A 22,340-nucleotide genomic window follows, 5' to 3' on the forward strand; every position below is an offset into this window, starting at 1 on the left:
TAATAGCATAAAATGGACTAAGATAGGAGTGAACTACAATTCAATTCTGACACAAACCACGCAGAGTTAGCATCAAACTCTGCAGGTTTTAAAATTCAGTTACAAGTAGGGTCCCCAGCCCCTCACATTTCTGACAAACTGGCTTCAAATTCAGAGTTCTCACTATCTCCTCAGGTTTGATAACTTCCTAGAATGACTCAAATAACTCAAGAAAGTGCTATACTTATTATTACAGTTTTATTTTAAAGGATACACATAGGGCAAAGTCTGGGAGAGTCCAGGACAAGAGCTTCCATGCCTCTCCCCATAGAGTCAGGCTATGACACCCTCTCAGCACATTGATGTATCCGCCAGCCAGGAAGCTCCCCCAAGTCTCCATGAGCAGAGTTTTTATTGGAGTTTTATTACTTAGGCATGATTGATTAAATCATTGGTCATATAACTGAACTCAGTCTCCAAACTTCCCCTCCCTAGAGGTCAAGTGGCTAAAAGTTCTAACCCTCCAATCCTCTTCTTGGTCTTTTTGGAGGGCAATTCCCATCCTGAAGCTATCTAATGGCTCACAGTGAGTCATCTAATTAGTATAACAAAACCATTCCCATCACACAGAAAATTCAAGCGTTTTGAAGCGATTTTTAGGGAAGCATAGACAAATATTTTTCTTTTTTTTAAGAGACAGGATCTTGCTGTGTTTCCCAGGCCAGAATGCAGTAGCGCAGTCATAGCTCACTGCAGCCTTGAACTTGTAGGCTCAACTTAATACATTAGTTAAAAATTAAAAATTGAAAGGTCACAGTGAAATATCAGAGCATCTGGAACACACAGAAAAATCGTAAAAACCTTCATTTAAAAAAGGACAGATTACTTGAAGTTCCAGGTAGAGTAATCAGACAAGAGAAATAAATAAAGGACATCCAAATTGGAAAGGAGGAAGTCAAATTATCTTTGTAGATGATATAATCTTATACTTGGAAAAACCTAAAAATTCTACCAAAAAAACTATTAGAACTGACAAACAAATTCAGTAAAGTTGCGGGATATAACATCAACATACAAAAAGCAGTAGCATTTCTATATGCCAACAACAAACAATCTGAAAAAGAAATAAAATAAAAAGTAATCCCATTTATAATAGCTATGAATAAAATGCCTAGGAATTAACCAAAAAAGTGAAAGATCTCTACAATGAAAACTATAAAACATTAATGAAAAAATTGAAGAGTGTCTGGGTGAAGGGGAAAAGGACAAGATGGAGGAAGGTGAACAGAAAAGACGCAGCCCCTACTACTTCCGGGTTCTTCATCATCCAACTTAACCGCCCGCGGGAAAATGCAGCGGGCGCCCTAGAAAAAAGCAGACCAACTGAGCAGGTGCGACGTGAAGTCAATTTGAGGAAACCAAAACTTACCCGGCCACGCCTACGGAGACGCCCCTGGGTCACCCTTATCCCACCCACTGCCCTCCCATTTCCAAGCCAGGACATAAAAGTTGCTGCCGGCAGGCGCCAGCATGAACTTCCCCAGCCCCATTGCTCCTGGTCGGAGGAACCTCGCCCGAGAGCGCAGGTGCAACTTCCCTGGCCCCACTTAGAGGACCAGTGAACCTCGCCCAAGAACCCTGACCTGTTGGTCAATAAAGTTCTTTCTTTCCTACCACTTGCCTCCAGCGCCTAACTCTTTCCTGGCCAAGGGAATTAGATAAATCAAAGAGGACACAAAAAGATGGATAGTCCATGTTCATGGATTGGAAGAAAAATATTGTTAAACTGTCCATACTACCCAAAGCAATCTACAGAGTCAGTGCAATCCATATTAAAATAACTAATTACATTCTTCACAGAAATGGAGAAAACCATCTTAAAACATATATGGAACCACAGAAGACTCAGAATAGCCAAAGCTATCCTGGAGGGGGTGGGGAAACAAATATAAAAAACAACAACAACAACTGGAGGAATCATATTACCTGACTTCAAATTCAATTAAAGAGAGCTATTGTAGCCAAAACAGCATAGTACTGGTATAAAAGCAGGCACATAAACGAATAGAATAGAATAAAGAACCCAGAAACAAATCCATACATCTACAGTAAACTCATTTTCGACAAAGATGCCAAGAACATACACTGGGGAAAGGACAGTTTCTTCAATAAATAGTGCTTTGAAAACTGGATATCCATATTCAGAAAAATGAAACTAAACCCCCATCTCTTGCCAGATACAAAAATCAAATCAAAATGGATTAAAGACATAAATCTAAGATCTCAAACTGTGAAACCACTAAAAGAAAACTTTGCGGAAACTCTTCAGGACATTGGACTGAGCAAAGATTTCTTGAGTAATACCCCATAATCACAAGCAACCAAAGCAAAAATGGACAGATGGGATCACATCAAGTTAAAAAGCTTCTGCATGGCAATGGAAACAAAGAGAAGAGGCAACCCAAAAAATGGGAACAAATATTTGCAAACTATCCATCTTACAAGGGACTAATAACAAGAATATATAAGGAGCTCAATCAACTTAATCAGAAAAATCTAATAATCTGATTAGAAAATCGGCAAAAGATCTCAAGAGACATTCCTCAAAAGAAGACATACAAATGGCGAACAGATTTATAAAAAGGTTCTCAATATCATCAATCATCACAGAAATGTAAATCAAAACTACACTGATATATCATCTCACCTTAGTTAAAAGGGCATACATCCAAAAGACAGGTAATAACAAATGCTGGCAAGGCTGTGGAGAAAAGGGAATCCTTGTACACTGTTGGTGGGAATGTAAATTAGTACTAGGCAGAACAGTTGGAAGTTCCTCAAAAAACTAAAAATAAGAGTTACCATATGATTCAGAAATCCCACTGCTGGGCATATACACAAAAGAAAGGAAATTGATATGTTGAAGAGATATATGCACTTGCATGTTTACTGAAGCACTACTCACAATAGCCAAGATTTGGAATTAACCTAAGACTCCACCAACAGATGAATGGATAAAGAAAATGCAGTGCATATACAAAATGGAGTACCATTCGGCCATAAAAAAGAATGAGATCCTGTCATTTGCAACAACATGGATGGAACTGGAGGATATTATGTTAAGTGAAATAAGCCAGGCACAGAAAGACAAACTTCACATGTTCTCACATATTTGTGAGAGCTAAACGTTAAAACAATTGAATTCATAGAGATAAAGGGTAGAATTATGATTACCAGAGGCTAGAAAGAGTAGTAGGGGTGGGGGGCGGGACTGGGGATGGTTAATGGGTACAAAAATATAATTATGTAGAATAAATAAGATCTAGTATTTGACAGCAAAACAGGGTGCCTACAATTTATTATACATTTTAAAATAACTAAAAGAGCATAATTGGATTGTTTGTAACACAAAGAAAGGATAAATGCTTGAGGTGATAGATAACCCATTTACCCTCATACAGTTATTATACATTATATGCCTGTATGAAAATATCTCATGTACTCCATAAATATGTACACCTACTATGTAGCCACAAAAGTTCAAAATTTAAAAATTTAAATGACAGATTAACTGTAAAGAAATGGCTATCATGTGGGTAGCAGAGCACTCACAAAAATAAGCAAAAATGAATGCTAAAAGATCATGGGGAAATATCTTCAATGTACCCAAAGTAAAGAACTCTAAACCTAAACTTCTACACATAATAAACTACCATTGAAGAAAGAAAAGATAATTAAACACATATCCAGACATTAAAAAAAAAAAAACAAGAGTTTACACCTCACTGACATTTGCAAAGAAACTACTGAAGAATGGGCACCAGGAACAAAACTGATTCACGGAGGGAGAGAAATGTAATGGTGAGCAAATCAATTCAAAAACATATTGCTGAACTAAATTAAGTATCAACACTGAAAATAATAAACACAGTAACTTTCATCTAGTATTTCAAAATCAAAGTGGAACTAAAATTCTATATAACAGTAACATGGAAGTTGGGTGTTTCAGCAAAAATTAAAAATATTATAAATATTTTTGTTCATTTTAGAATAGAATTTAGTAAGTAACTTTAGAATTTGTTAGAGAAATATGAAGCTGACATATATGTTAAAAATTCAAGAGTAACTTTTAAAGCAAATCACAGAAATAAAGAAAACCACCCTAATCCAGCAAAAGGGGCAAAGAATAACAACAGAAAAAGCAGGTAGGGATAAAGTCATGGTAGACAACACAAAACAGGATAATAGAAATAATTCCAAAAATAAATCATAGGCTGGGTGCAGTGGCCCAGGCCTGTAATCCCAGCACTTTGGGAGGCCAAGGTAAGGGGATCACTTGAGCCAGAGTTTAAGACCAGCCTGGGCAAGATAGTGAGATCCTGTCTCTACCAGAACAAAAAATAAATTTTACATCTGTAGTTCCAGCTACAGGGGAAGCTGAGGTGAGAAGATTGTTAGAGCCTGAGAGGTCAAGGCTGCAGTAAGCTATGATAGTACCACTGCACTCCAGCCTGAACAACAGCAAAACCCTGTCTCAAAATGCTCAAATGGGTGTAAAACACCAATTAGGAGACAAACTTTAAAATTAGGTGTTTTAAAAAATTTTTAAAAATAAGATATATACGTAAAACCAATACTAAATGCTTACAAATATAGACATAGAAAAAGACACCAAAAGTAATAAATCGTGCTGATTTAGTGATATTTTTAAGCATGAAATATTTAATGAGGTAAATAGAGACATTTGATACTGAGAAAAGGAGAAATTTCCAAGAAGATCATAAGCAAAATGTCCTAGAATATAATGGAAACAAACAGAATTACAAGGATAAATTAACAAATTCACAATTATGGTAAAAGATTTCACATCTCTCTCACTCAGAAACTGATAGGAAAGCAGATAAAAGATATAGAAATATGTAGCATATTTATGGAGAAAGGATCTTGTACACAAAAGAATAAATATTTTCAAGTACATATAGAGATTTACATATATTAGACCAGAAAAGATATCTCAACAAATTCCAAAGAACCGACATTAAATAAATCATTTCTGACAATAATATAATAAAATCATAAATAAAAATAAAATATAACCAAGAAAATTCAGTAGCTTTAGAAATCATCCTACTTGAAAATAATCTGTCACTTCTAGGCCATGTTACAGCTGTACCCATAGCAGAGTCTAGAGCTCTGAAACAAACAGGAAAGGGCTGCACAGTAACTCAAAGACAGCAGAGGAGCTCCTAGAATATTTGGCCTGATTTAATTTCCTAAAAGCTGAATTCCTTCTATAGAATGATACAGAAAAACCGAAAAGAGAGTAACGAATGGTAGTCTTTTTCAATTGACCTACTAGACCCACACAAGCATTAGTAATCTGGATATCTGAATTACTGAAATAAAATAATCAGAATAGTTCATCTAGAATCAGGAGAGTAGATTAAAGCAGATCCTGAAACACATACATGTTTTACTATAGAACTTAGTACTTTGTAGTGACTGATTTGTTGAGTAATTGTAGACATTTAGTTACTGTGCTTTAAGGAGGTAAAAAAAAAAAAAAAAAATCTGCTGATGTGTAATAAAGAAATACCCTCAGGCTGCGCACAGTGGCTGGGGTCTGTAATAATAGCATTTTGGGAGGTCAGGGTGGCAGGATCGCTTGAGTCCAGGAGTTTGAGACCTGCCTGAACCACATGGCATGACCACATCTCTAAAAAACTTTTTTTAAAAAAAAAAAAGATAGCCAGGCGTAGTGGAATGCACCTTCTGTCCCAGCTACTTGGAAGGCTAAGGCAGGAGGATCACTTGAGCTCAGCTCAGGAGTTGGAGGCTGCAATGAGTCATGATTATGCCACGGCACTCCAGCTTGCATGACAGAATACAACCCTGTGAAAGAAGGAAGGAAGGAAGGAAGGAGAGAGAGGGAAAGAGAGAAAGATAAGAAAGAGAAGGAAAGAAAGAAAAGAGAGAAAGAGAGAGAGAGAGAGAGAGAGAAAGAGAGAGAAAGAAAGAGAAAGAAAGAGGGAGGGAGGGAGAGAGGGAGGGAGAGAGGGAGGGAAGGAAGGAAGGAATGAACGAAGGGAGGGAGAGAGAGAAATATAGATACGGCAGCAAGAGGGCCTGGGTTTAGACTTGCTCCGTTGTATAACCCCCTAACTCTGACTTTTCATCCAAAATGCTTAGGAGAGCAGCTGAGCTATTCTCTCCTTAACGTGGATGTGGTCCAAGGAATGGAATTCCAAAATTGGTTACTCCATCTATTGACTTTAAATGTGATCCAGCTGCTACTAAGTTTATGGCTCATGAATGATAAACTCAAGAGGCAGCTGTAACTAGGACTTGGAACATGCAAAGATGAAAGACACAAGAAAGCCTCAGTCCAATTTACCATATTTCTTTAAAAATAGAAAACCGATGCCATCTTGTGGTTATTTTAATAAGGTCACTCTTAAACGACTAAAATTTTGCAAGGCTAACAAAATCTCTTCTTCCTTTCTCCTTTAAAACATTGTTAAATATATTTTCCCTAGACTTTAGATGCACTTTCCTTACAATCTGGAGATTTCGTTAAAATGCTGCATCTACCCACATGGAAACACAATTACTATTAAAGTATTAATGCTAAGCGATTGCTAACCATGGAAAAGCACCAAGCAATTTTCACAGTTCTAGAAAATGCATGACCTGGCTTTCAAGAACTGAGTTCAGTGCATGTTAAAAGGGAGGATTTTCATTAAAATGGTGACATGAACACATGGGTTCCTCCTCCTGGCAACTGCAGAATAGACCAAAGAAATTGAGCAAAAAGGAGACAAGCTTACAAAAATGCTGGAGACTGGAGGCGGTACTATTCATATCTCACAAATTTTGGAGAGTTTCTTCCAGATAGAATTAAGAGGAAATCAGATTTTTAACATGATCCCATGGACTACTCATAATTGCTGGGATAAATGGTGCAGGCAAGTCCTCTAAACATGACTGGATATGACTAGATAGATGCATTTGTTTTATTCATAGATTCCCATTATCATTAAAAGAATGTATATATCAGTCCTCAAAAGTATGCTTTCTTAGCCAAAATTACCAATGGTAATTTACATATATGAATACAAAATACATTAAGATGAAGAGATACTGTTAATATATTCTTCCAAAATGATAAATAAAATAACAAAATATATCCATATGACACGTATAGACGCATGCATGGATTGTATGCGGGAGGTGTGGATGAGGATAGAGAATGACTTGGGTATGAGACTTTTAAAATACAGTTTGACTAAATCAAACCGCTCAGAACCACTCCCATGGAACACAGAAACTGAACAGACCTTTCACTATCCCAAAATATCACTGAACCGCTCCCTACCCTGAGTCTCCCAGAGTATCACAAAAACTTTCCTTTTTGTATGTTCATGACATTGAGCGGTGCCTAAATAGCTGGTATTGTTTCTGGGTGTGTCTGTGAGGGAGTTGCCAGATGAGACTGACATTTGAGTGGGTGGACTGGGAAAGGAAAACCCACCATCAATATGGGTGGGCACCATCCAATCGGCTGCCAGCGAGGCTAGAACAAAGCAGGTGGAAGAAGGTGGGGTAAGCAGTCTGCTGAGTCTTCTGGCTCTCTTTCTTCTTCCCAGGCTGGTTGCTTGCTGCCGCTCCTCCTGCCCTTGTACATCAGACTCCAGGTTCTTTGGCCTTTGGATTCTGGGACTTGCCCCAGTGGCTTACAGGGGGCTCTTGGACTACACGGTCAGCTTCCCTGGTTTTGAGGCTTTCAGACTTGAACTGAGCCAGCTTTTCTCTCTACCCAGCCTGCAGATGCCTATCGTGGGACTTCACCTTGTAATCACGTGAGCCAATTCTCTCTAATAAACCCCATTTTATATATACACATATCCTCTTGGTTCTTTCCCTCTGCAGAGCCCTAATATAATAACCTATCCCTTGATCCAGTAACCTAGATTTACACTCTTCTTGCCTCAGAGCTGTTATCACTTCAGCTAAATTAGTTGAACAGCTTCAGTTCTTGTACTGGGATGACCGTCAAATCTGAAGATAGCACATGCAGTACAATCTCCATTGATAACTGAAAGCACTGCAACTCCAGTCAGTTGGTTAACTATGAAATAGGATTCCTTTCTCCTCATATTTCTTAATACTTTTTATTTTTTAAAAAAGTAGAGACAGGTCTCATGTATTGCCCAGGCTGGTCTCGAACTCCTGGCCTAAAGCAATCCAGGCTATGCTCCCTCTTGCTCCAAACCACCTGGCACTAACCAGTAGGATGGTTTCTGCCAACCGTGTGGCCAATCTGGCAGCTACTGTGAAGTCTGGGAGATTGCTTCTCAGACCCCTGGTTCCAGTTTCAGCCTTTCCCCACCAAGGACTGGAACTGGTGCATGGTGAGTTCATGGGAGCAAAGGCAGAGTGCAAATCACACTCCAAATTCAAGGACACAGCATGCCATCTCTTCTCCCCAGGCTCATCCAGGCTCTAAGACTTTTATGTACCTTTATTCTCAAAGCCTCTTGGTCAACACAGGCACTCAGACTAAGTTAACAAACAAAAACACACCTTGGTGCTGCAGTCCCAAAGACAGTTTGGCCAGGGTGTATGTGGGGAATGTGGCCATTCTTTATGAGAATGGAAGGTAAGGAAGACACATGCACAAACAGTTTCACCTACTCCAGGGCCACACCAGGGCCTCCTGGTCTAGTTCTCCTACTTTCAACGACAATGTAATGCTTATAAATTGATCAAACCAATTTTATATTATTAATTTCACTTTGTTTCTGGAATAGGCAAGATAGAGTAGGTAGTCATGTATCACTTAATGATGGAGACACATTCTGAGCAGTGTGTCATAGGCGATTTCATCATATGCGAACATCACAGAGTGTACTTACACAAACCAAGGTGGTAGAGCCTGCGACACGCCTAGCTGTATGGTATAGTCTATTGCTCTTAGGCTATAGCTCCATACAGCAGGTTATTATACAGAATACCACAGGCAATAGTAACACAATGTATTTGTATATCTAAACATGGTAACAAAGGTACAGTAAAAACACAGTATTATCTTATGAAACCATCATCATCATATGTGATCTGTAGTTGACCAAAACATTAAGTGGTGCATGACTGTATAATTCTGAATTGGGCATATGAGTAAACTGAGGCATCAAGTGATTCAGTGACTCCTAAATGTTGACTGGTGAGTTGTGGAACCAGGATTAGAATTCTCGCTCTGGTCTATTTCTACTATGTTGCAAATTCTGCTTTTCTGGGTTATGTAACTTTTTTTTTATATTATAGTGAAATAGAATTAACTTTGTATCAGGAGTTTAGGGATCCATGAAAATTGCATGCTCAATCTGATGTGCATGTAAGATCCTCCTTATGAGATGACTTACAGTTTTCATGAAATTTCTAAAAGGGTCTCTGTAACCAAAAAGATTAAGAACACGGCATGCTGTGTCACGATGAGACTGACGTCAAGTCTAGGGTGCCATTTTTACGGATTGTACATAGGAGACTGTGAACCCAGAGAAGATGGATGTTGGGGGTGGGAATAATCATCTCCTTCTTCAGAGTCAGAGAGCACTAGAAGGTGGTACACATGCCTACAGCTCTACAAGTGCATTCATACAAGCTTAGAACCTTAGATCAAGGAGGATTCTTGATCATTAAACCTGAGGGTCCACAAATCTGGCTACACATTAGAATCATATGGGGAGCTTTGGAAGACACCATGTCTGCGACCAGTCCCCAAGGATTTCTATTTTAATGGTCCTAAGACTCTGGCTTCTGTATTTGTTTTTAAAGCTCCTCAGATGATTCTCATGTCCCAGAGTTAGGATTATCGATCTTCTAAATGAGTAGTTATCAACCTTGGCTGAACAATGAAATCACTTGGGGAGCTGTAAGAAGTACTGTTGCCTGAATCTCACCCTCAGATCTTCTGATTTGTCAGGAGTGTGCCAGGCATGAGGAATTTTTTGAATGACCCCAGGTGGTTTTCACAGGCACTCCAATTTGAGAACCACTGTTGGGATCTAACCTGACACTTTCTGCTGCAAAGAAAACCAAGCCGAAGAGAGACGGCCTAAGGTCACAGGGCTAAGACAGAACCAGGATTAAACCCAGGACCCAACTCTAGGCTTGGACTCCTCAGTTCACCTAGTCAAGGTCCATGGAGTTCACTTAGGCAGTTCAGGGTGGATCTGAGAAAGGGAGCTCGTCAGGGACAGGCCTTGCTTCTCTCTTTGATTAGAGAGAAACATCTAAACATATATATACACACATACACATATGTTTTTGAATGAATGTTGTCCTGCTTAAGGAATTAAATCCCTGTGTTCTGGCCCAGATGCATGATTCCCTGTGGCCCCTCAGATTGGCAGCTAACTCTATGGGAGACAACCTCTAAAATGAGCCCCAACAACCCATGTCTGTATTCACACCCTTGTGTGATCCCTGCAATGGAGTATGGCTAGACCCACAGATTTGCTTCTAATGAACAGAATACGGCAGAAGGGATGTGACGCCACTTCTAAGATTAGATTATAAAGACGTAGTAGCTTCTGTCTTGCAAACCTCTCTTGCTTACTTCTTTATTGCTCACTTTGATAGAAGCCAGTTGCCATGTAGTGAGCTGTTCTATGGACCCCCATATGGCAAAGAACTGAGGGAAATTCACTGACCAACACTCAGTAGGGAACGGAGACCCTTAATCCAATAGCTGGGAGGAACTGAATTGCGCCAGCAACTATGTCAATGAGCTTATAAGTGGATCCTCTCTCAGTTGAACCTTCAGATGAAACAGCAGCTCCAGCCAATAACTGTATTACAGCCTAGTAAGACTTTGAGGCAGTTACCCAATAAGCCATGTCTGGATTCCTGACCCACAGAAACTGTGAGATAGTGTTTGTTGTTTCAAACAACAATTTAAGTTTTGAAGTAATTTGTAGGCAGAAATAGATAACTATTACAAAGTCCATGCATAAAAGTTCTTAAGTCATGTTACAGTTGTTGAAACCAAGGTATCAAAAGACTAAATGCATTTTCCATAGTCAATCAGGGAAGCAGTGACAAAACAAGAAATGGAGTTTAGATGCCAGTTGATTCTCAGACTTATTCTCTCCTATAAAAAGGTTAGTGACATTTTTCATGAAATAACACTAGTAGAACCCACAAGATTGGAAGCCATGTTGCCTTCCTTACCTTCCCTTGACTTTCTTTTCAAATCTCTTTATAGAGTAACCGTTGAGCACTGAGCCTTTTCCCCGGAAATATTCCTTTAACAATGCAAGGCCAGGCGCGGTGGCTCATGCCTGTAATCCCAGCACTTTGGGAGGCCGAGGCGGGTGGATCACCTGAGGTCGGCAGTTCGAGACCAGCCTGACCAACATGGAGAAACCCTGTCTCTACTAAAAATACAAAATTAGCCAGGTGTGGTGGCACATGCCTATAATCCCAGCTACTACAGAGGCTGAGGCAGGAGAACTGCTTGAACCTAGGTAGGCAGAGGTTGTGGTGAGCCAAGATCATGCCATTGCACTCCAGCCTGGGCAACAAGAGTGAAATTCCGTCTCAAAAAAAACAACGCAACTTTGTCTGTTCTAAAATAAAGAGATCCCAGGCATTCAATGTGCATTCTAAAAAGTGAGATGCTGAGACATGGGAGGAAAGTGACTTTCAAATAAGCACATAATGATCAGGTAATCTTCTCTCTCCCTTTCATGCTGAGAACAGTCACAAATTTTTCATTCCTGAGAATCTTGTTCCCAAATTGACAATGCTTCAATAAGCACCTTTTTGTGCTTTCTTCTTAATCAAGTAGAAAGAAAAACCATCATAAATACAAGAGGAATATTTTCCCCTCTAGTCAAAGTGTGTAGCCAGGAGCCCCAGCACTCTTTCCGGAGAGATAGTATGGTTCTAAACTATCACTTAGGCGACTGAGCACAGTATTTGGATAGAAGGATGCTTTATATCAACCATGCCAATTAAAAAAAATCATTGAAGAAATCTAACATGCACTTTAGTAACAGTGAAGAACTAGTAACATTAGGATATATTCTAACACCTAAAATTAGGATAAAATCTAACCGAATATTAGTAATATCAGGTTAGACTACTTCCACTTAATAGGAATTGGATATGAGCAGAAGTTCTTTGAGAGAAAACTGAGGATCAGAAGTGTAAACATTTGTCTAAGGCCATAAACTGAGTTTCCACTGGAATCAGGATTTAATTCCACAATGCACTTTATCTTCTTAATTCTGGCTACTATTCTTATCTCAGAGAGAAGACTCATTACCCTTGAAAAACTCCTCCTGAAGGGGTCAATGTGAGAAAGAGGAGGCAGGCCACTTGAACAAATTGTCTGCCATATAGCCACACACAGTAAACAAATCTCACAGAAGCTTTTGAAACAAAAGCAACACTATGAAGAGATAAAACTTAGCTTTGCTAGTAAGTTAAATCAGAAAAGAAAAAGACAGATCTAGAAGACACTATTTCCAAAACATGTATTCTATAAACTGAAATGGAAATGCAAGTGGCCAGCTTTATTTTATTCTTTCACCGGCCAAGGGGGAGTGATGTTTCATGTAGGGCCACTTTACCACCAAGGACTCTGACCGCTTCTCCGCCTCCAGGACCAGCACTGAGGCCAATTTCACCTTGATTCTGAATGTCTCCCACCTTGGTGCAGGGTCATTTCACCACAGAGGACTCCGACCACTTCTCCGCCTCCAGGAAGAGCACCGAGGCTGGTATCACCTCCATCCTGGTGGCCTTCCACAGCAACTCACTGCTGGACCCAGACATCTTTGCTGAAGTCAGTTGACTGGACAGTACAGTGCAGAATCCATGTGTGGCGCAGGGAAATGTAAGCCAGATCCAGTACCAGTAGGTGTGGGCCAGGTACAAGATGCTCTGCGTGGTGCCCCCAACCCACTCCTGTATGCCTGGCAGGTGAACAAAACGCTCAACCTGAGCAGCATCTCCTTCCCCATCTACAACCATGGTGGACACCCCCTCTACCTGACCAGCTTCTTCAGAGGACACATCTTTGGGGACAGCCTAGCAATGGGCCAGTTACTCCTGCGGGCCAAAACCATGCAGCTGCTGTACTGCCTGAACCCTGAGCACCCTGAGGACTATGTGCAGAGCAGTGGCTCACCCATTTCCTTGATCAATTTAGCAACATTAAGAACAGCCTGACCTTGAAGAAAATTGAGGTACCTGGTGGTTTGGGTTTACAGGCAGGCCAGGAGAAGGTGAGAGGGATGAGGAAGATTTGCGCCCAGAACCCTAACAAAAGTACTGCATGACTACTTTATAGGGTCCTTGCCTCAAAGCTGGGTTTGCTCTGCTGTATTTGGTACTCAATCCAATTTTCTTAACACTGACAAATTCCAGAAATCATGAATCCTGGGTAACATTGTGGTCGATAACACAAATCCTGTGTCCACCAGATGGGCCGGTTCAGTACGGACACTAATCTTCACATTTAATTTTGGGGTTTGGTTTCTAATCCAATTACAGTACTTTGAAATTCTACTTTTAGTTAAAGTCTTCGCTGGCTTTGAGGAGCCTCCTAAAACTTGTTTGGAGCTCGCTGGGATTAAAAAAGAAAAACAAACTTTTAAGTAAAAGTTAACGGTGTTAAGGTAACTAGCTCAGCATTTTTCAAGTTAGATACATATGAAGCACCTGGCTTAGCGTGAGGTACATGTTAGCTGTTCAGCTATAGCTGGGTCAGCAACCCTATTAAGACTTATAAATAGAGGAGCAGTGGTGTTGGCAGTGTCAGGGCACGGCCCAGGCAGGAGCAGCAGCCACAGCATTCATCTGCCTGTGGAGGAAGAGGCAGCCTTGGCAGGTCAACTGGGTTGCTCCAAGTGACATAATGTCAGTGATTTTGATGGCTGAAGTGTTTTGCCTTGTGTACATACTAGAGTTTCTTGATGTCTTCATTTGTGGATGGACAGGTTCTTCTGTGTTGCTCTAAACGACATAATTTCATTATTTTGGTAGCCAAAAAGCATTTCCCTTCAGTATATATACCAGAGTTTCCTGATCCCTTCACCTGTGGATAGACAGGTTCCTCCACGTGGTTGCTGATGACAGGGTTTCCCGAAGCTTTATGGCTGAAGAGTACACTGTCATGTATCTAATATGGCAGTTCCTTTACCACTTCATCTGTGGATGGACAGGTTCATGTGATTCCTGCATTTCTGGAAGAAGCAAATACAGAACAGAGCTGGAAGATAAATGCCTAAATCAAATCATTGCAGATTCTCACTCAAGATGAGCTCATAATCCCAAATAATAAAACATATGATCAATGAGAGAGAAGAGAAAATGAGAGCAACCAGATTTGATCTATCTGAACAAGAATATAATAAGCGTAATTAAACAAATTAAGGACATAAAAGTATAAAGTAGAAATCAAGAAATAGATTTGCAATAGAACCAAACAGAACTTCTAGAAGTAAAATTACACACACAGAGAATCTAAGGCCTGTTGGTCATACTGAGCAGCAGACTGAATACAGCTGGAAAGAATTAATACACTTAAAGATAAAACCAAGGAAATTAACCAGGAGGCAGCAAAGAGAGATAAAGCTGTTGTCTAAACATGTCTTTATTTTGTCCTGCTGAATTACTAATTTAGATAGCTGGAAAGAGGCTTGTAAGTTTACTGTTGTCTTCCCTTGCACAGTTGATACATTATAGACTTTCTTTTACTGTAAAAAAAAAAAATAAAGACTTATAAATAAGCCTGGTGAAAGAAACACCTGCTGGAAAGAGCCTTTAAAGACCAGGCCCACCTCAAATGATATTTATGCAACTGAAACAGTAAAAGACACCAGCCTAATAAAAATTTACAAAAAGTTATAATTTTTTTTCTTTTCTTTTTTTTTTTTTTTTGGAAACAGAGTCTTGCTCTGTTGCTCAGGCTGGAGTGCAGTGGTGCAATCTCAGCTCACTGCAACCTCCACCTTCCAGGTTCAAGTGATTTTCACACCTCAGCCTCCCGAGTAGCTGGGATTACAGATGTGTACCACCACACCTGGTTTTTTGTATTTTTGGCAGAGATAGGGTTTCACCATGTTGGCCAGGCTGGTTTCAAACTCCTGACCTCAGGTGATCTGCCCACCTCGACCTCCCAAAGTGCTGGGATTATAGGAGTGAGCCAGCACACCCAGCCAAAGTTATAATTTCTACAGCTATTAATGAGAACAAGATATCACAGTTTTAGGTTGGGCACAGTGGCTCATGCCTGTAATTCCAGCACTTTGGCAGGCTCAGGCAGGTAGAGTGCTTGAGCCCAGGAGTTTGAGACCAGCTTGGGCAAACTGGTGAAATCCCATCTCTACTAAAAATACAAAAATTAGCCAGATGTGGTGGCACACACCTGTAGGTGTCTTGCTGTGTTTTCCAGGCTGGCCTCAAACTCCTTGGATCAACTGATCCTTCTGCCCCAGTCTCCCGAGTAGCTGGAAGTGCATCCATGTGAATCCAGAAGGAAACTACTAGAGTTAATAAATTCAGCACAGCTTCAGGATACAAGATCAACACACAAAAATTAGTTGTTTTTCTGTACATGTGCAATGAACAATCTAAAAAGGAAATTAAGAAGGCAATTCCATTTAAATCGCGCTAAACAAATAAAATGCTTAGGAATAAATTTAACCAAGGAAATGAAAGACCTGCATGCTGAATACTACCAACCATTGGTAAAAGAAACGTAAAAAGACCTAGGTAAATGGAAAGATCCTTAGTTCCTGGGTTAGCAGACTCAATAATGCTAAAATACCAGTCCTATTCAAAACAATCTACAGATTCAACACAATCCCATCAAAATTCTGAGAATCATTTCTCCCCCCAGAAATAGAGAAACCAATCCCTAAATTCAAATGGAATTGCAAGGAGTCTCAGATGACCAAAATAATCTTGAAAAAGAAAAACAGAGTTGGAGGACTCAGTATTATTCAGCCATAAAAAGGAATGAAGTTCTGATACATGCCACAAGGATGAACCTTGAAAACATTATGCCTAGTGAAATGAGCCAGTCACAAAAAGACAAACATATAGTTCCACTTATATGAAATCTTTAGAATAGGAAAGTTCACAGAGACAAAGTAGATTAAAGGTCAACTGGCAATGCGGGGCTGGCGGTGATGGGGAGTTACTGCAGAAAGATAACAGAGTTCCTGTTTGGGGTGATGAAAAATACCTGGGAACAGACAGTTGTGATGGCTACATGACAGTATGGATATAATTAATGCCACCAAATTATACATTTAAGAGTTGTTATAATAGCATATTTTACGTCATACATATTTTACCACAATAAAATATTTCTCACAAAGTAAGAGATTTAAAAACTCATGAAAGCTTTTTACCTGAAGCATGATGTGACTGCAAGCAGTCTGATGAGAATATACGCCAGGTGAAAACAAAGGGATCGCTGTTATAGATGCTGTCTCAAATTCCAGTTGTCTGGAAAGCGATGTAAAGTGGACTGCCTGCCACAAAAATGTACTCAGGTAAATAATTTTTATTTCCAGTATTTGTGTGTGAGTTACAAACACTATTGAAATACTTTATATTAGTGACAAAACAATATGTTAAAATTCAGTAAAAGATCAAAATACATGGATTGTGATTTTAGAAGAGAGAAAATAATGTAGATTTGCTTCTTCCCACAAATCTATGAGTTCCTCCTAAAGTTTCTTTCAGATTCAAAGTTTAAATAAAACTCCTGAATATACAAAATCTGAATTCGCAAAAAAAGAAAAAACAAAAAGGAGCTCTTGGCTGGGCGCAGTGGCTCACGTCTGTAATCCCAGCACTTTGGGACGTCAGGGTGGGCAGATGACTTGAAGCCAGGAGTTCGAGACCAGCCTGGCCAGCATGGTGAAACCCCACTTCTACTGAAAATACAAAAATTAGTGGTAGCACATGTCTGTAGTCCCAGCTACCCTGGAGGCTGAGGTGGGAGAACTGCTTGAACCTGGGAGTTGGAGGCTGCAGTGAGCCTAGATGATGCCACTGCACTCCAACCTGAGTGACAGGGTGAGACTGTCTCAAATTTAAAAATAAAACAAAAGAGCTCTGCCTTACAGAATTCCAAATAAGATAAGTAGACAGAGTGATCGCATTTGAAAACATCATCATTTGATAACCACCATAGTTAGAATGGCAGGATCATACATTGTCCTTTTTGCTTGTCACAGGCAAGAAGTATCAATGGATGCTAAAATAAGAGGACAAAAAATACGATGAAAAGGAGTACATCTAATATAGTTTCAATGTATCTCTCCAAAACAAATATATTCATTACAAGGGGAAATATAATAACTTCACAGAGGTAAAAGTTGGCATATATCACCCAATAGTAACCAAAGTCCCACCACCAGTAAATGGGACAAACAGACACCATATGCCTCCCGACATTGTGCTTGAGAAACACTTCTGTGGAATTCCTGCCAAAAGCGCATAACCTGAATCCAACCATAAGGACACTCTGGATATATGTAAATTATAAAGGGCATTCTACAAAATAATTATTTACTCTTCAAAAATATCAAGGCCCTGGAAAGATAAAGACTGAAGAACCGTTCAGATTAAAAGAAACTGAAGACTGGCCAGGCACAGTGGCTCATGCCTATAATCCCAGCACTTTGGGAGGCCAAGGCAGGTGAATTACCTGAGGTCAGGAGTTTGAGACCAGCCTGGCCAACATGGTGACACCCAGTCTGTACTAAAAATACAAAAATTAGCTGGGCGCAGTGTCATGCGCCTGTAATCCCAGCTACTTGGGAGGCTGAGGCAGGAGAATCACTTGAACCTGGGAGGCAGAGGTCGCAGTGAGCCGAGATCGTGCCATTGCACTCCAGCCTGAGCGACAGGGCAAGACTCCAACTCAAAAAAAAAAAAAAAAAAAAGAGACTGAAGAGAAATAACTAAATTCAATGTATGATCCTGAACCCCAAACAATTATTTTTCTTTTGCTATATAGGACATTAATGGGACAACTGATAAAATCTGTGCATAGACAATAGAGTTGTATCCATGTTGACTTAAGAAATATACAAAGCATGTAGACATTAAAGACATCATGTCTGCAAGCCTACTCTCAAATAATTCATTTTAAAAAAGAAATCAGAAAAACAGCCAATGCATTTTTTTAAAAGAATACTCTGTGTGTATGTAGAGAATGATAAAGCAAATGTGACAAATATTAACATTTGGATGGAGTAATTTAGTAGGATACACAAGAATTATTTCTCCTAGTTTTACAAATATGAGTCTGAAAAAACAGACATACGATAAATGTAAACAAATAAAGGCAGTTAAGATAAACTATTAGTTTTCCCTAATAATACTGCTAGGATCATCTTCACTATAATCTCATCAGATCATCAAATTTCAAAGCTCGGGGAAAAAAAAGTATTGTCTCCCCAAAACCTCCCAATTTACAGATGAGGTCAGTAAGTTGAGATTACACCTAATTCAAGGCAAAGCCAAGACTATTACCTAGCTCTGACTCAGCTCAGCTACCTTTCAATTATTCCAAGTGGTCTTTTCATTCCTTTACATTCTTGTCTACGGTCTAAACACATGATACCAAAATACTTACCTCTATCTTCTCATATACTCTTATAAGTTAGTGTGACTAACCACTTTCAGACCATCTAAATTTTATGTTTAAAAGGCATTTAAGTATCATTGCTCCTAACAGTCCTTAATAACTAATATCAATACATATGCAAAGATCAGAATACATGTCAAATACTGTAGCAAAAGCTGAACATACAAAATTAACGTACTCTACTGTTAGGTACATGAAGACAGACACCAATTTTATGTTATTCAATATTATAACCCCACCTCTTAGTAACAGTGCATGGCATACAGTAAGTACTCAAATAACTGTTGTATATTGCAAAATAAAAGACAATCCATAATACGGGAAAGAAATGTGTGTACGGATAACCATAATATCAGTAGTTAATAAAGTCTCATGAGACAACAGATGAGGAAATTATTTTCTCTTGGTAAGATCTAGAAAGGCCTCAGAGATTTAATGATACCAAAGTTAAATCTTGAAGGACAAATAAAATGTCAACAGACATGGAGGTGGTGGGGTGGTAAGAGGAAGGTAGAAGAATTTAGATCAAAAAGCCCAAAAGCAACAAAATATTAGACATTTCTATTGAATTTTTAAACACAGGCTTACCTATTGTTGCTGCAAGTTCTGGATCAAAGGTATCATCTGTGAACCTCAAGAGCAGGCTGAAAGAGATATTAAAAAGACAGGTTAGGAATTAGAATTTTTCTTTCTAATCATATGATAAGTGTGTTCATGATTATTATATCTCGTCACAATTTATTAAATGCAAATAAAAATAACTGATGGAGGCCTGCTCCTAGGAATACTGCCTCAGAGCAGGCATACGGAGAAGAATTAAATTACTAGAAAGGCAATTTAAAAACTGCCAAGAGCGGCTAGGCGCGGTGGCTCACACCGGTAATCCCAGCACTTTGGGAGGCCGAGGCGGGCGGATCACAAGGTCAGGAGATCGAGACCATCCTGGTGAACATGGTGAAACCCCGTCTCTACTAAACATACAAAAAAATTAGCCAGGCGTGGTGGCGGGCGCCTGTAGTCCCAGCTACTCAGGAGGCTGAGGCAGGAGAATGGCGTGAACCCAGGAGGCGGAGTTTGCAGTGAGCCGAGATCGCGCCACTGCTCTGCAGCCTAGAGGACAGAGCGAGACTCTGTTTCAAAAAAAAAAAAACTGCCAAGAGCAAAGTAGTTTACTATTAAATATATTCCCCATACTCTCCTACACAATCCCCCAAGTTCAAAAGGTGGGGTTTTTTTGTTGTTCTTTTTAACTGTTCTGATGTCCTGAGAAAATATACTACTAGCAACATGTCACACTTTAATTGACATACATGAAAAGGGAAAAAATTAAGTTTCTTGGAATGAAACAAAGTAACTCAAAAAATCTGACGTGTAATCCACTTTAAATTCAAGCACAAACAGAAAGATATCAAAGCCTAGCGTTCTGTAACATGCAGTATGGCTACTGCCTAAGTGGGAAGAAAAGATACAGTAAAAAGGTAAAAAAAAAGATCACAGGACAGAGTAGGTATACTCAGGCAAACACCAAGTAGGGTTTATAAAAACAAGTAGGCAAGTGGAAGCTACTGAAGGCTTTTAAAGAAAGTTATGACAAGAAGTACTCTTTGTTTTGAAAAGTTAATGCCAACAAAAAATGGAAGAACACTCAACAGAAGTCAACTGCCATGGTTATGGCGGGAGAGAACAAAGGACTAAACTTAGGAAATGGTAAGAAACTAGAAAGGAAGGATAAAAGCAAAAGACACCAGATTAGAAGGGTACTCTAAGATTTTCCATCTTCCAGAATTATTTTACTTACTATGAAGCAGAAGTGTCAATAGGAAGCTCCTCAAAAATAAAAGCTAATGTTAAAGCCCTAAATTTTAAAATCATTCAATCTTCCCTCGTTAACTTCTACAGTCTGTTCTGTTGATCTGTTTTTATTAATAGTATCAAAGAAACAGTCATCAGATGTCTAAAATTATAGAAAAATCTTATGAATATTTCTAACATTCTAATTTCTAATTAGATTGTAATATTCATAAGGTTGTGATTACTGCTGCTAGCGATATGTTTTGTCCACAGAGTATTTCACAAAACATAATGGCTTCCTGATAGTTTCCAAACCCAGTGTCATTAATTATACTTGAAGGATTAACTCTACCTTACTTGGTTTTCTTGTGTTTACCATAAAACGAGCACCACAGAATCAAAGTACAATAGGAGAGTCAAATTCTAGAATTCTCTATTTAACATCTTAACTATATTTACTTACTTCAAACATAAGTTAGTTGACAGCACTAATAAGACTCTAAAATGAAACCTATAAAAATTTTCTTCTCTTCCAATACTCAGTTACCCATAATTTAAAAATAGAAAAGATGGCCGGGCGCGGTGGCTCAAGCCTGTAATCCCAGCACTTTGGGAGGCCGAGACGGGCGGATCACGAGGTCAGCAGATCGAGACCATCCTGGCTAACACGATGAAACCCCGTCTCTACTAAAAAAATACAAAAAACTAGCTGGGTGAGGTGGAGGTGGTGGGTGCCTGTAGTCCCAGCTACTTGGGAGGCTGAGGCAGGAGAATGGCCTAAACCCGGGAGGCGAAGCTTGCAGTGAGCTGAGATCCGGCCACTGCACTCCAGCCTAAAAAAAAAAAAAAAAAAAAAATAGAAAAGATATGCGGTCACCACAGAAAAGATTACTACAAAAACGTAAGTTAATATAACGTTGTAGAATAGTTGTAATAATAATATTATAATAATAATACAAGTAATAATGATATTGGGTATTATTTATTGAACATATGGCAATGTACAGACAAAAAGCCAGAGGTTTTTCTCTCATGGTTGCTAATCCTTACAACCACCATTGTCATTAACGGTACTTTGTCAGGAGAGGCAGGAAATTGGTGGTATGGTATGAAGTAATAAATTTTAATACAGGCTCTGGGTATACATCAGATCTTAGCAAGGGGTACCCTGGTAGCCCAAAATGTATTCTAAATTCTATGTGTGCATTTTTCTAGGCAGAGTCCATTTCTCTATTTATTAGACTTTGAAAGGGGCAAAGTCCATTTCACTATTAGATTTTGAAAGGAACTGGCAATCTCAAAATGATTAAGAAGCACCCTTTTTTTTTAAGAGATAGGGTCTCACTCTGTCACCCAGGCTGGAATGTGGTGGTACAATCTTAGCTCACTAATCCTCCCACCTTAGCCCCCCAAGTAACTGGCATGACAGGTTAGCATCACCATGGCTGGCTAATTTTTTTATTTTTCAGTTTTTTAGAGGCATGGCCTTGCTATGTTGCCCAAGCTGGTCTCGAACTCCTGGCCTCAAGTGATCCTCCTTCCTCAGCCTCCTGAGTAGCTAGGATTACAGAATGAGCCACCGCACCTCGTAGAAGCACCATTCTTACAGTATTGTATATTTACACCTTCATATTTCAAAGTTAAAGGAGTAAAATGCTTTCCATGCAGAGGTAGAGATGGAAGGAGTAACCACCACCATGGCACTTGGATAAGACCAAATTTAAAACAAACAGAGTGTGATTATAACTAATCTGTATTTCTTTATCTACAAATGAAATTCACCAAAATGAATGGCAAGGCTAGGAGCATAGGAGGGACAGCAATTTATGTAATAGAACTCTCTAATCCCTTCCAGTTCTTGATACACTCTGCTACCTCTACCTCACTG

At 39.3% G+C, this 22,340-nt stretch overlaps 1 long non-coding RNA gene across 3 annotated transcripts in view; it reads right to left on the reverse strand.

Annotated features, from left to right (window-relative positions):
* Positions 1-22,340, reverse strand: part of LOC105516863 — a 58,674-nt gene that overhangs the window by 32,991 nt on the left and 3,343 nt on the right. For 2 of the 3 annotated variants that reach the window (XR_001002559.1, XR_001002561.1), the window contains exon 2: positions 19,250-19,305. This is a non-coding gene — a long non-coding RNA (uncharacterized LOC105516863). Of the gene's footprint in view, positions 1-13,147; positions 14,235-19,249; positions 19,306-22,340 lie in introns of those variants that run through there. The other variant, XR_001002560.1, reaches the window with a different exon arrangement.

This window comes from Colobus angolensis, unplaced genomic scaffold (assembly GCF_000951035.1).
Source record: "Colobus angolensis palliatus isolate OR3802 unplaced genomic scaffold, Cang.pa_1.0 Scaffold293, whole genome shotgun sequence".
NCBI classification, from domain to species: Eukaryota; Metazoa; Chordata; class Mammalia; order Primates; family Cercopithecidae; genus Colobus; species Colobus angolensis.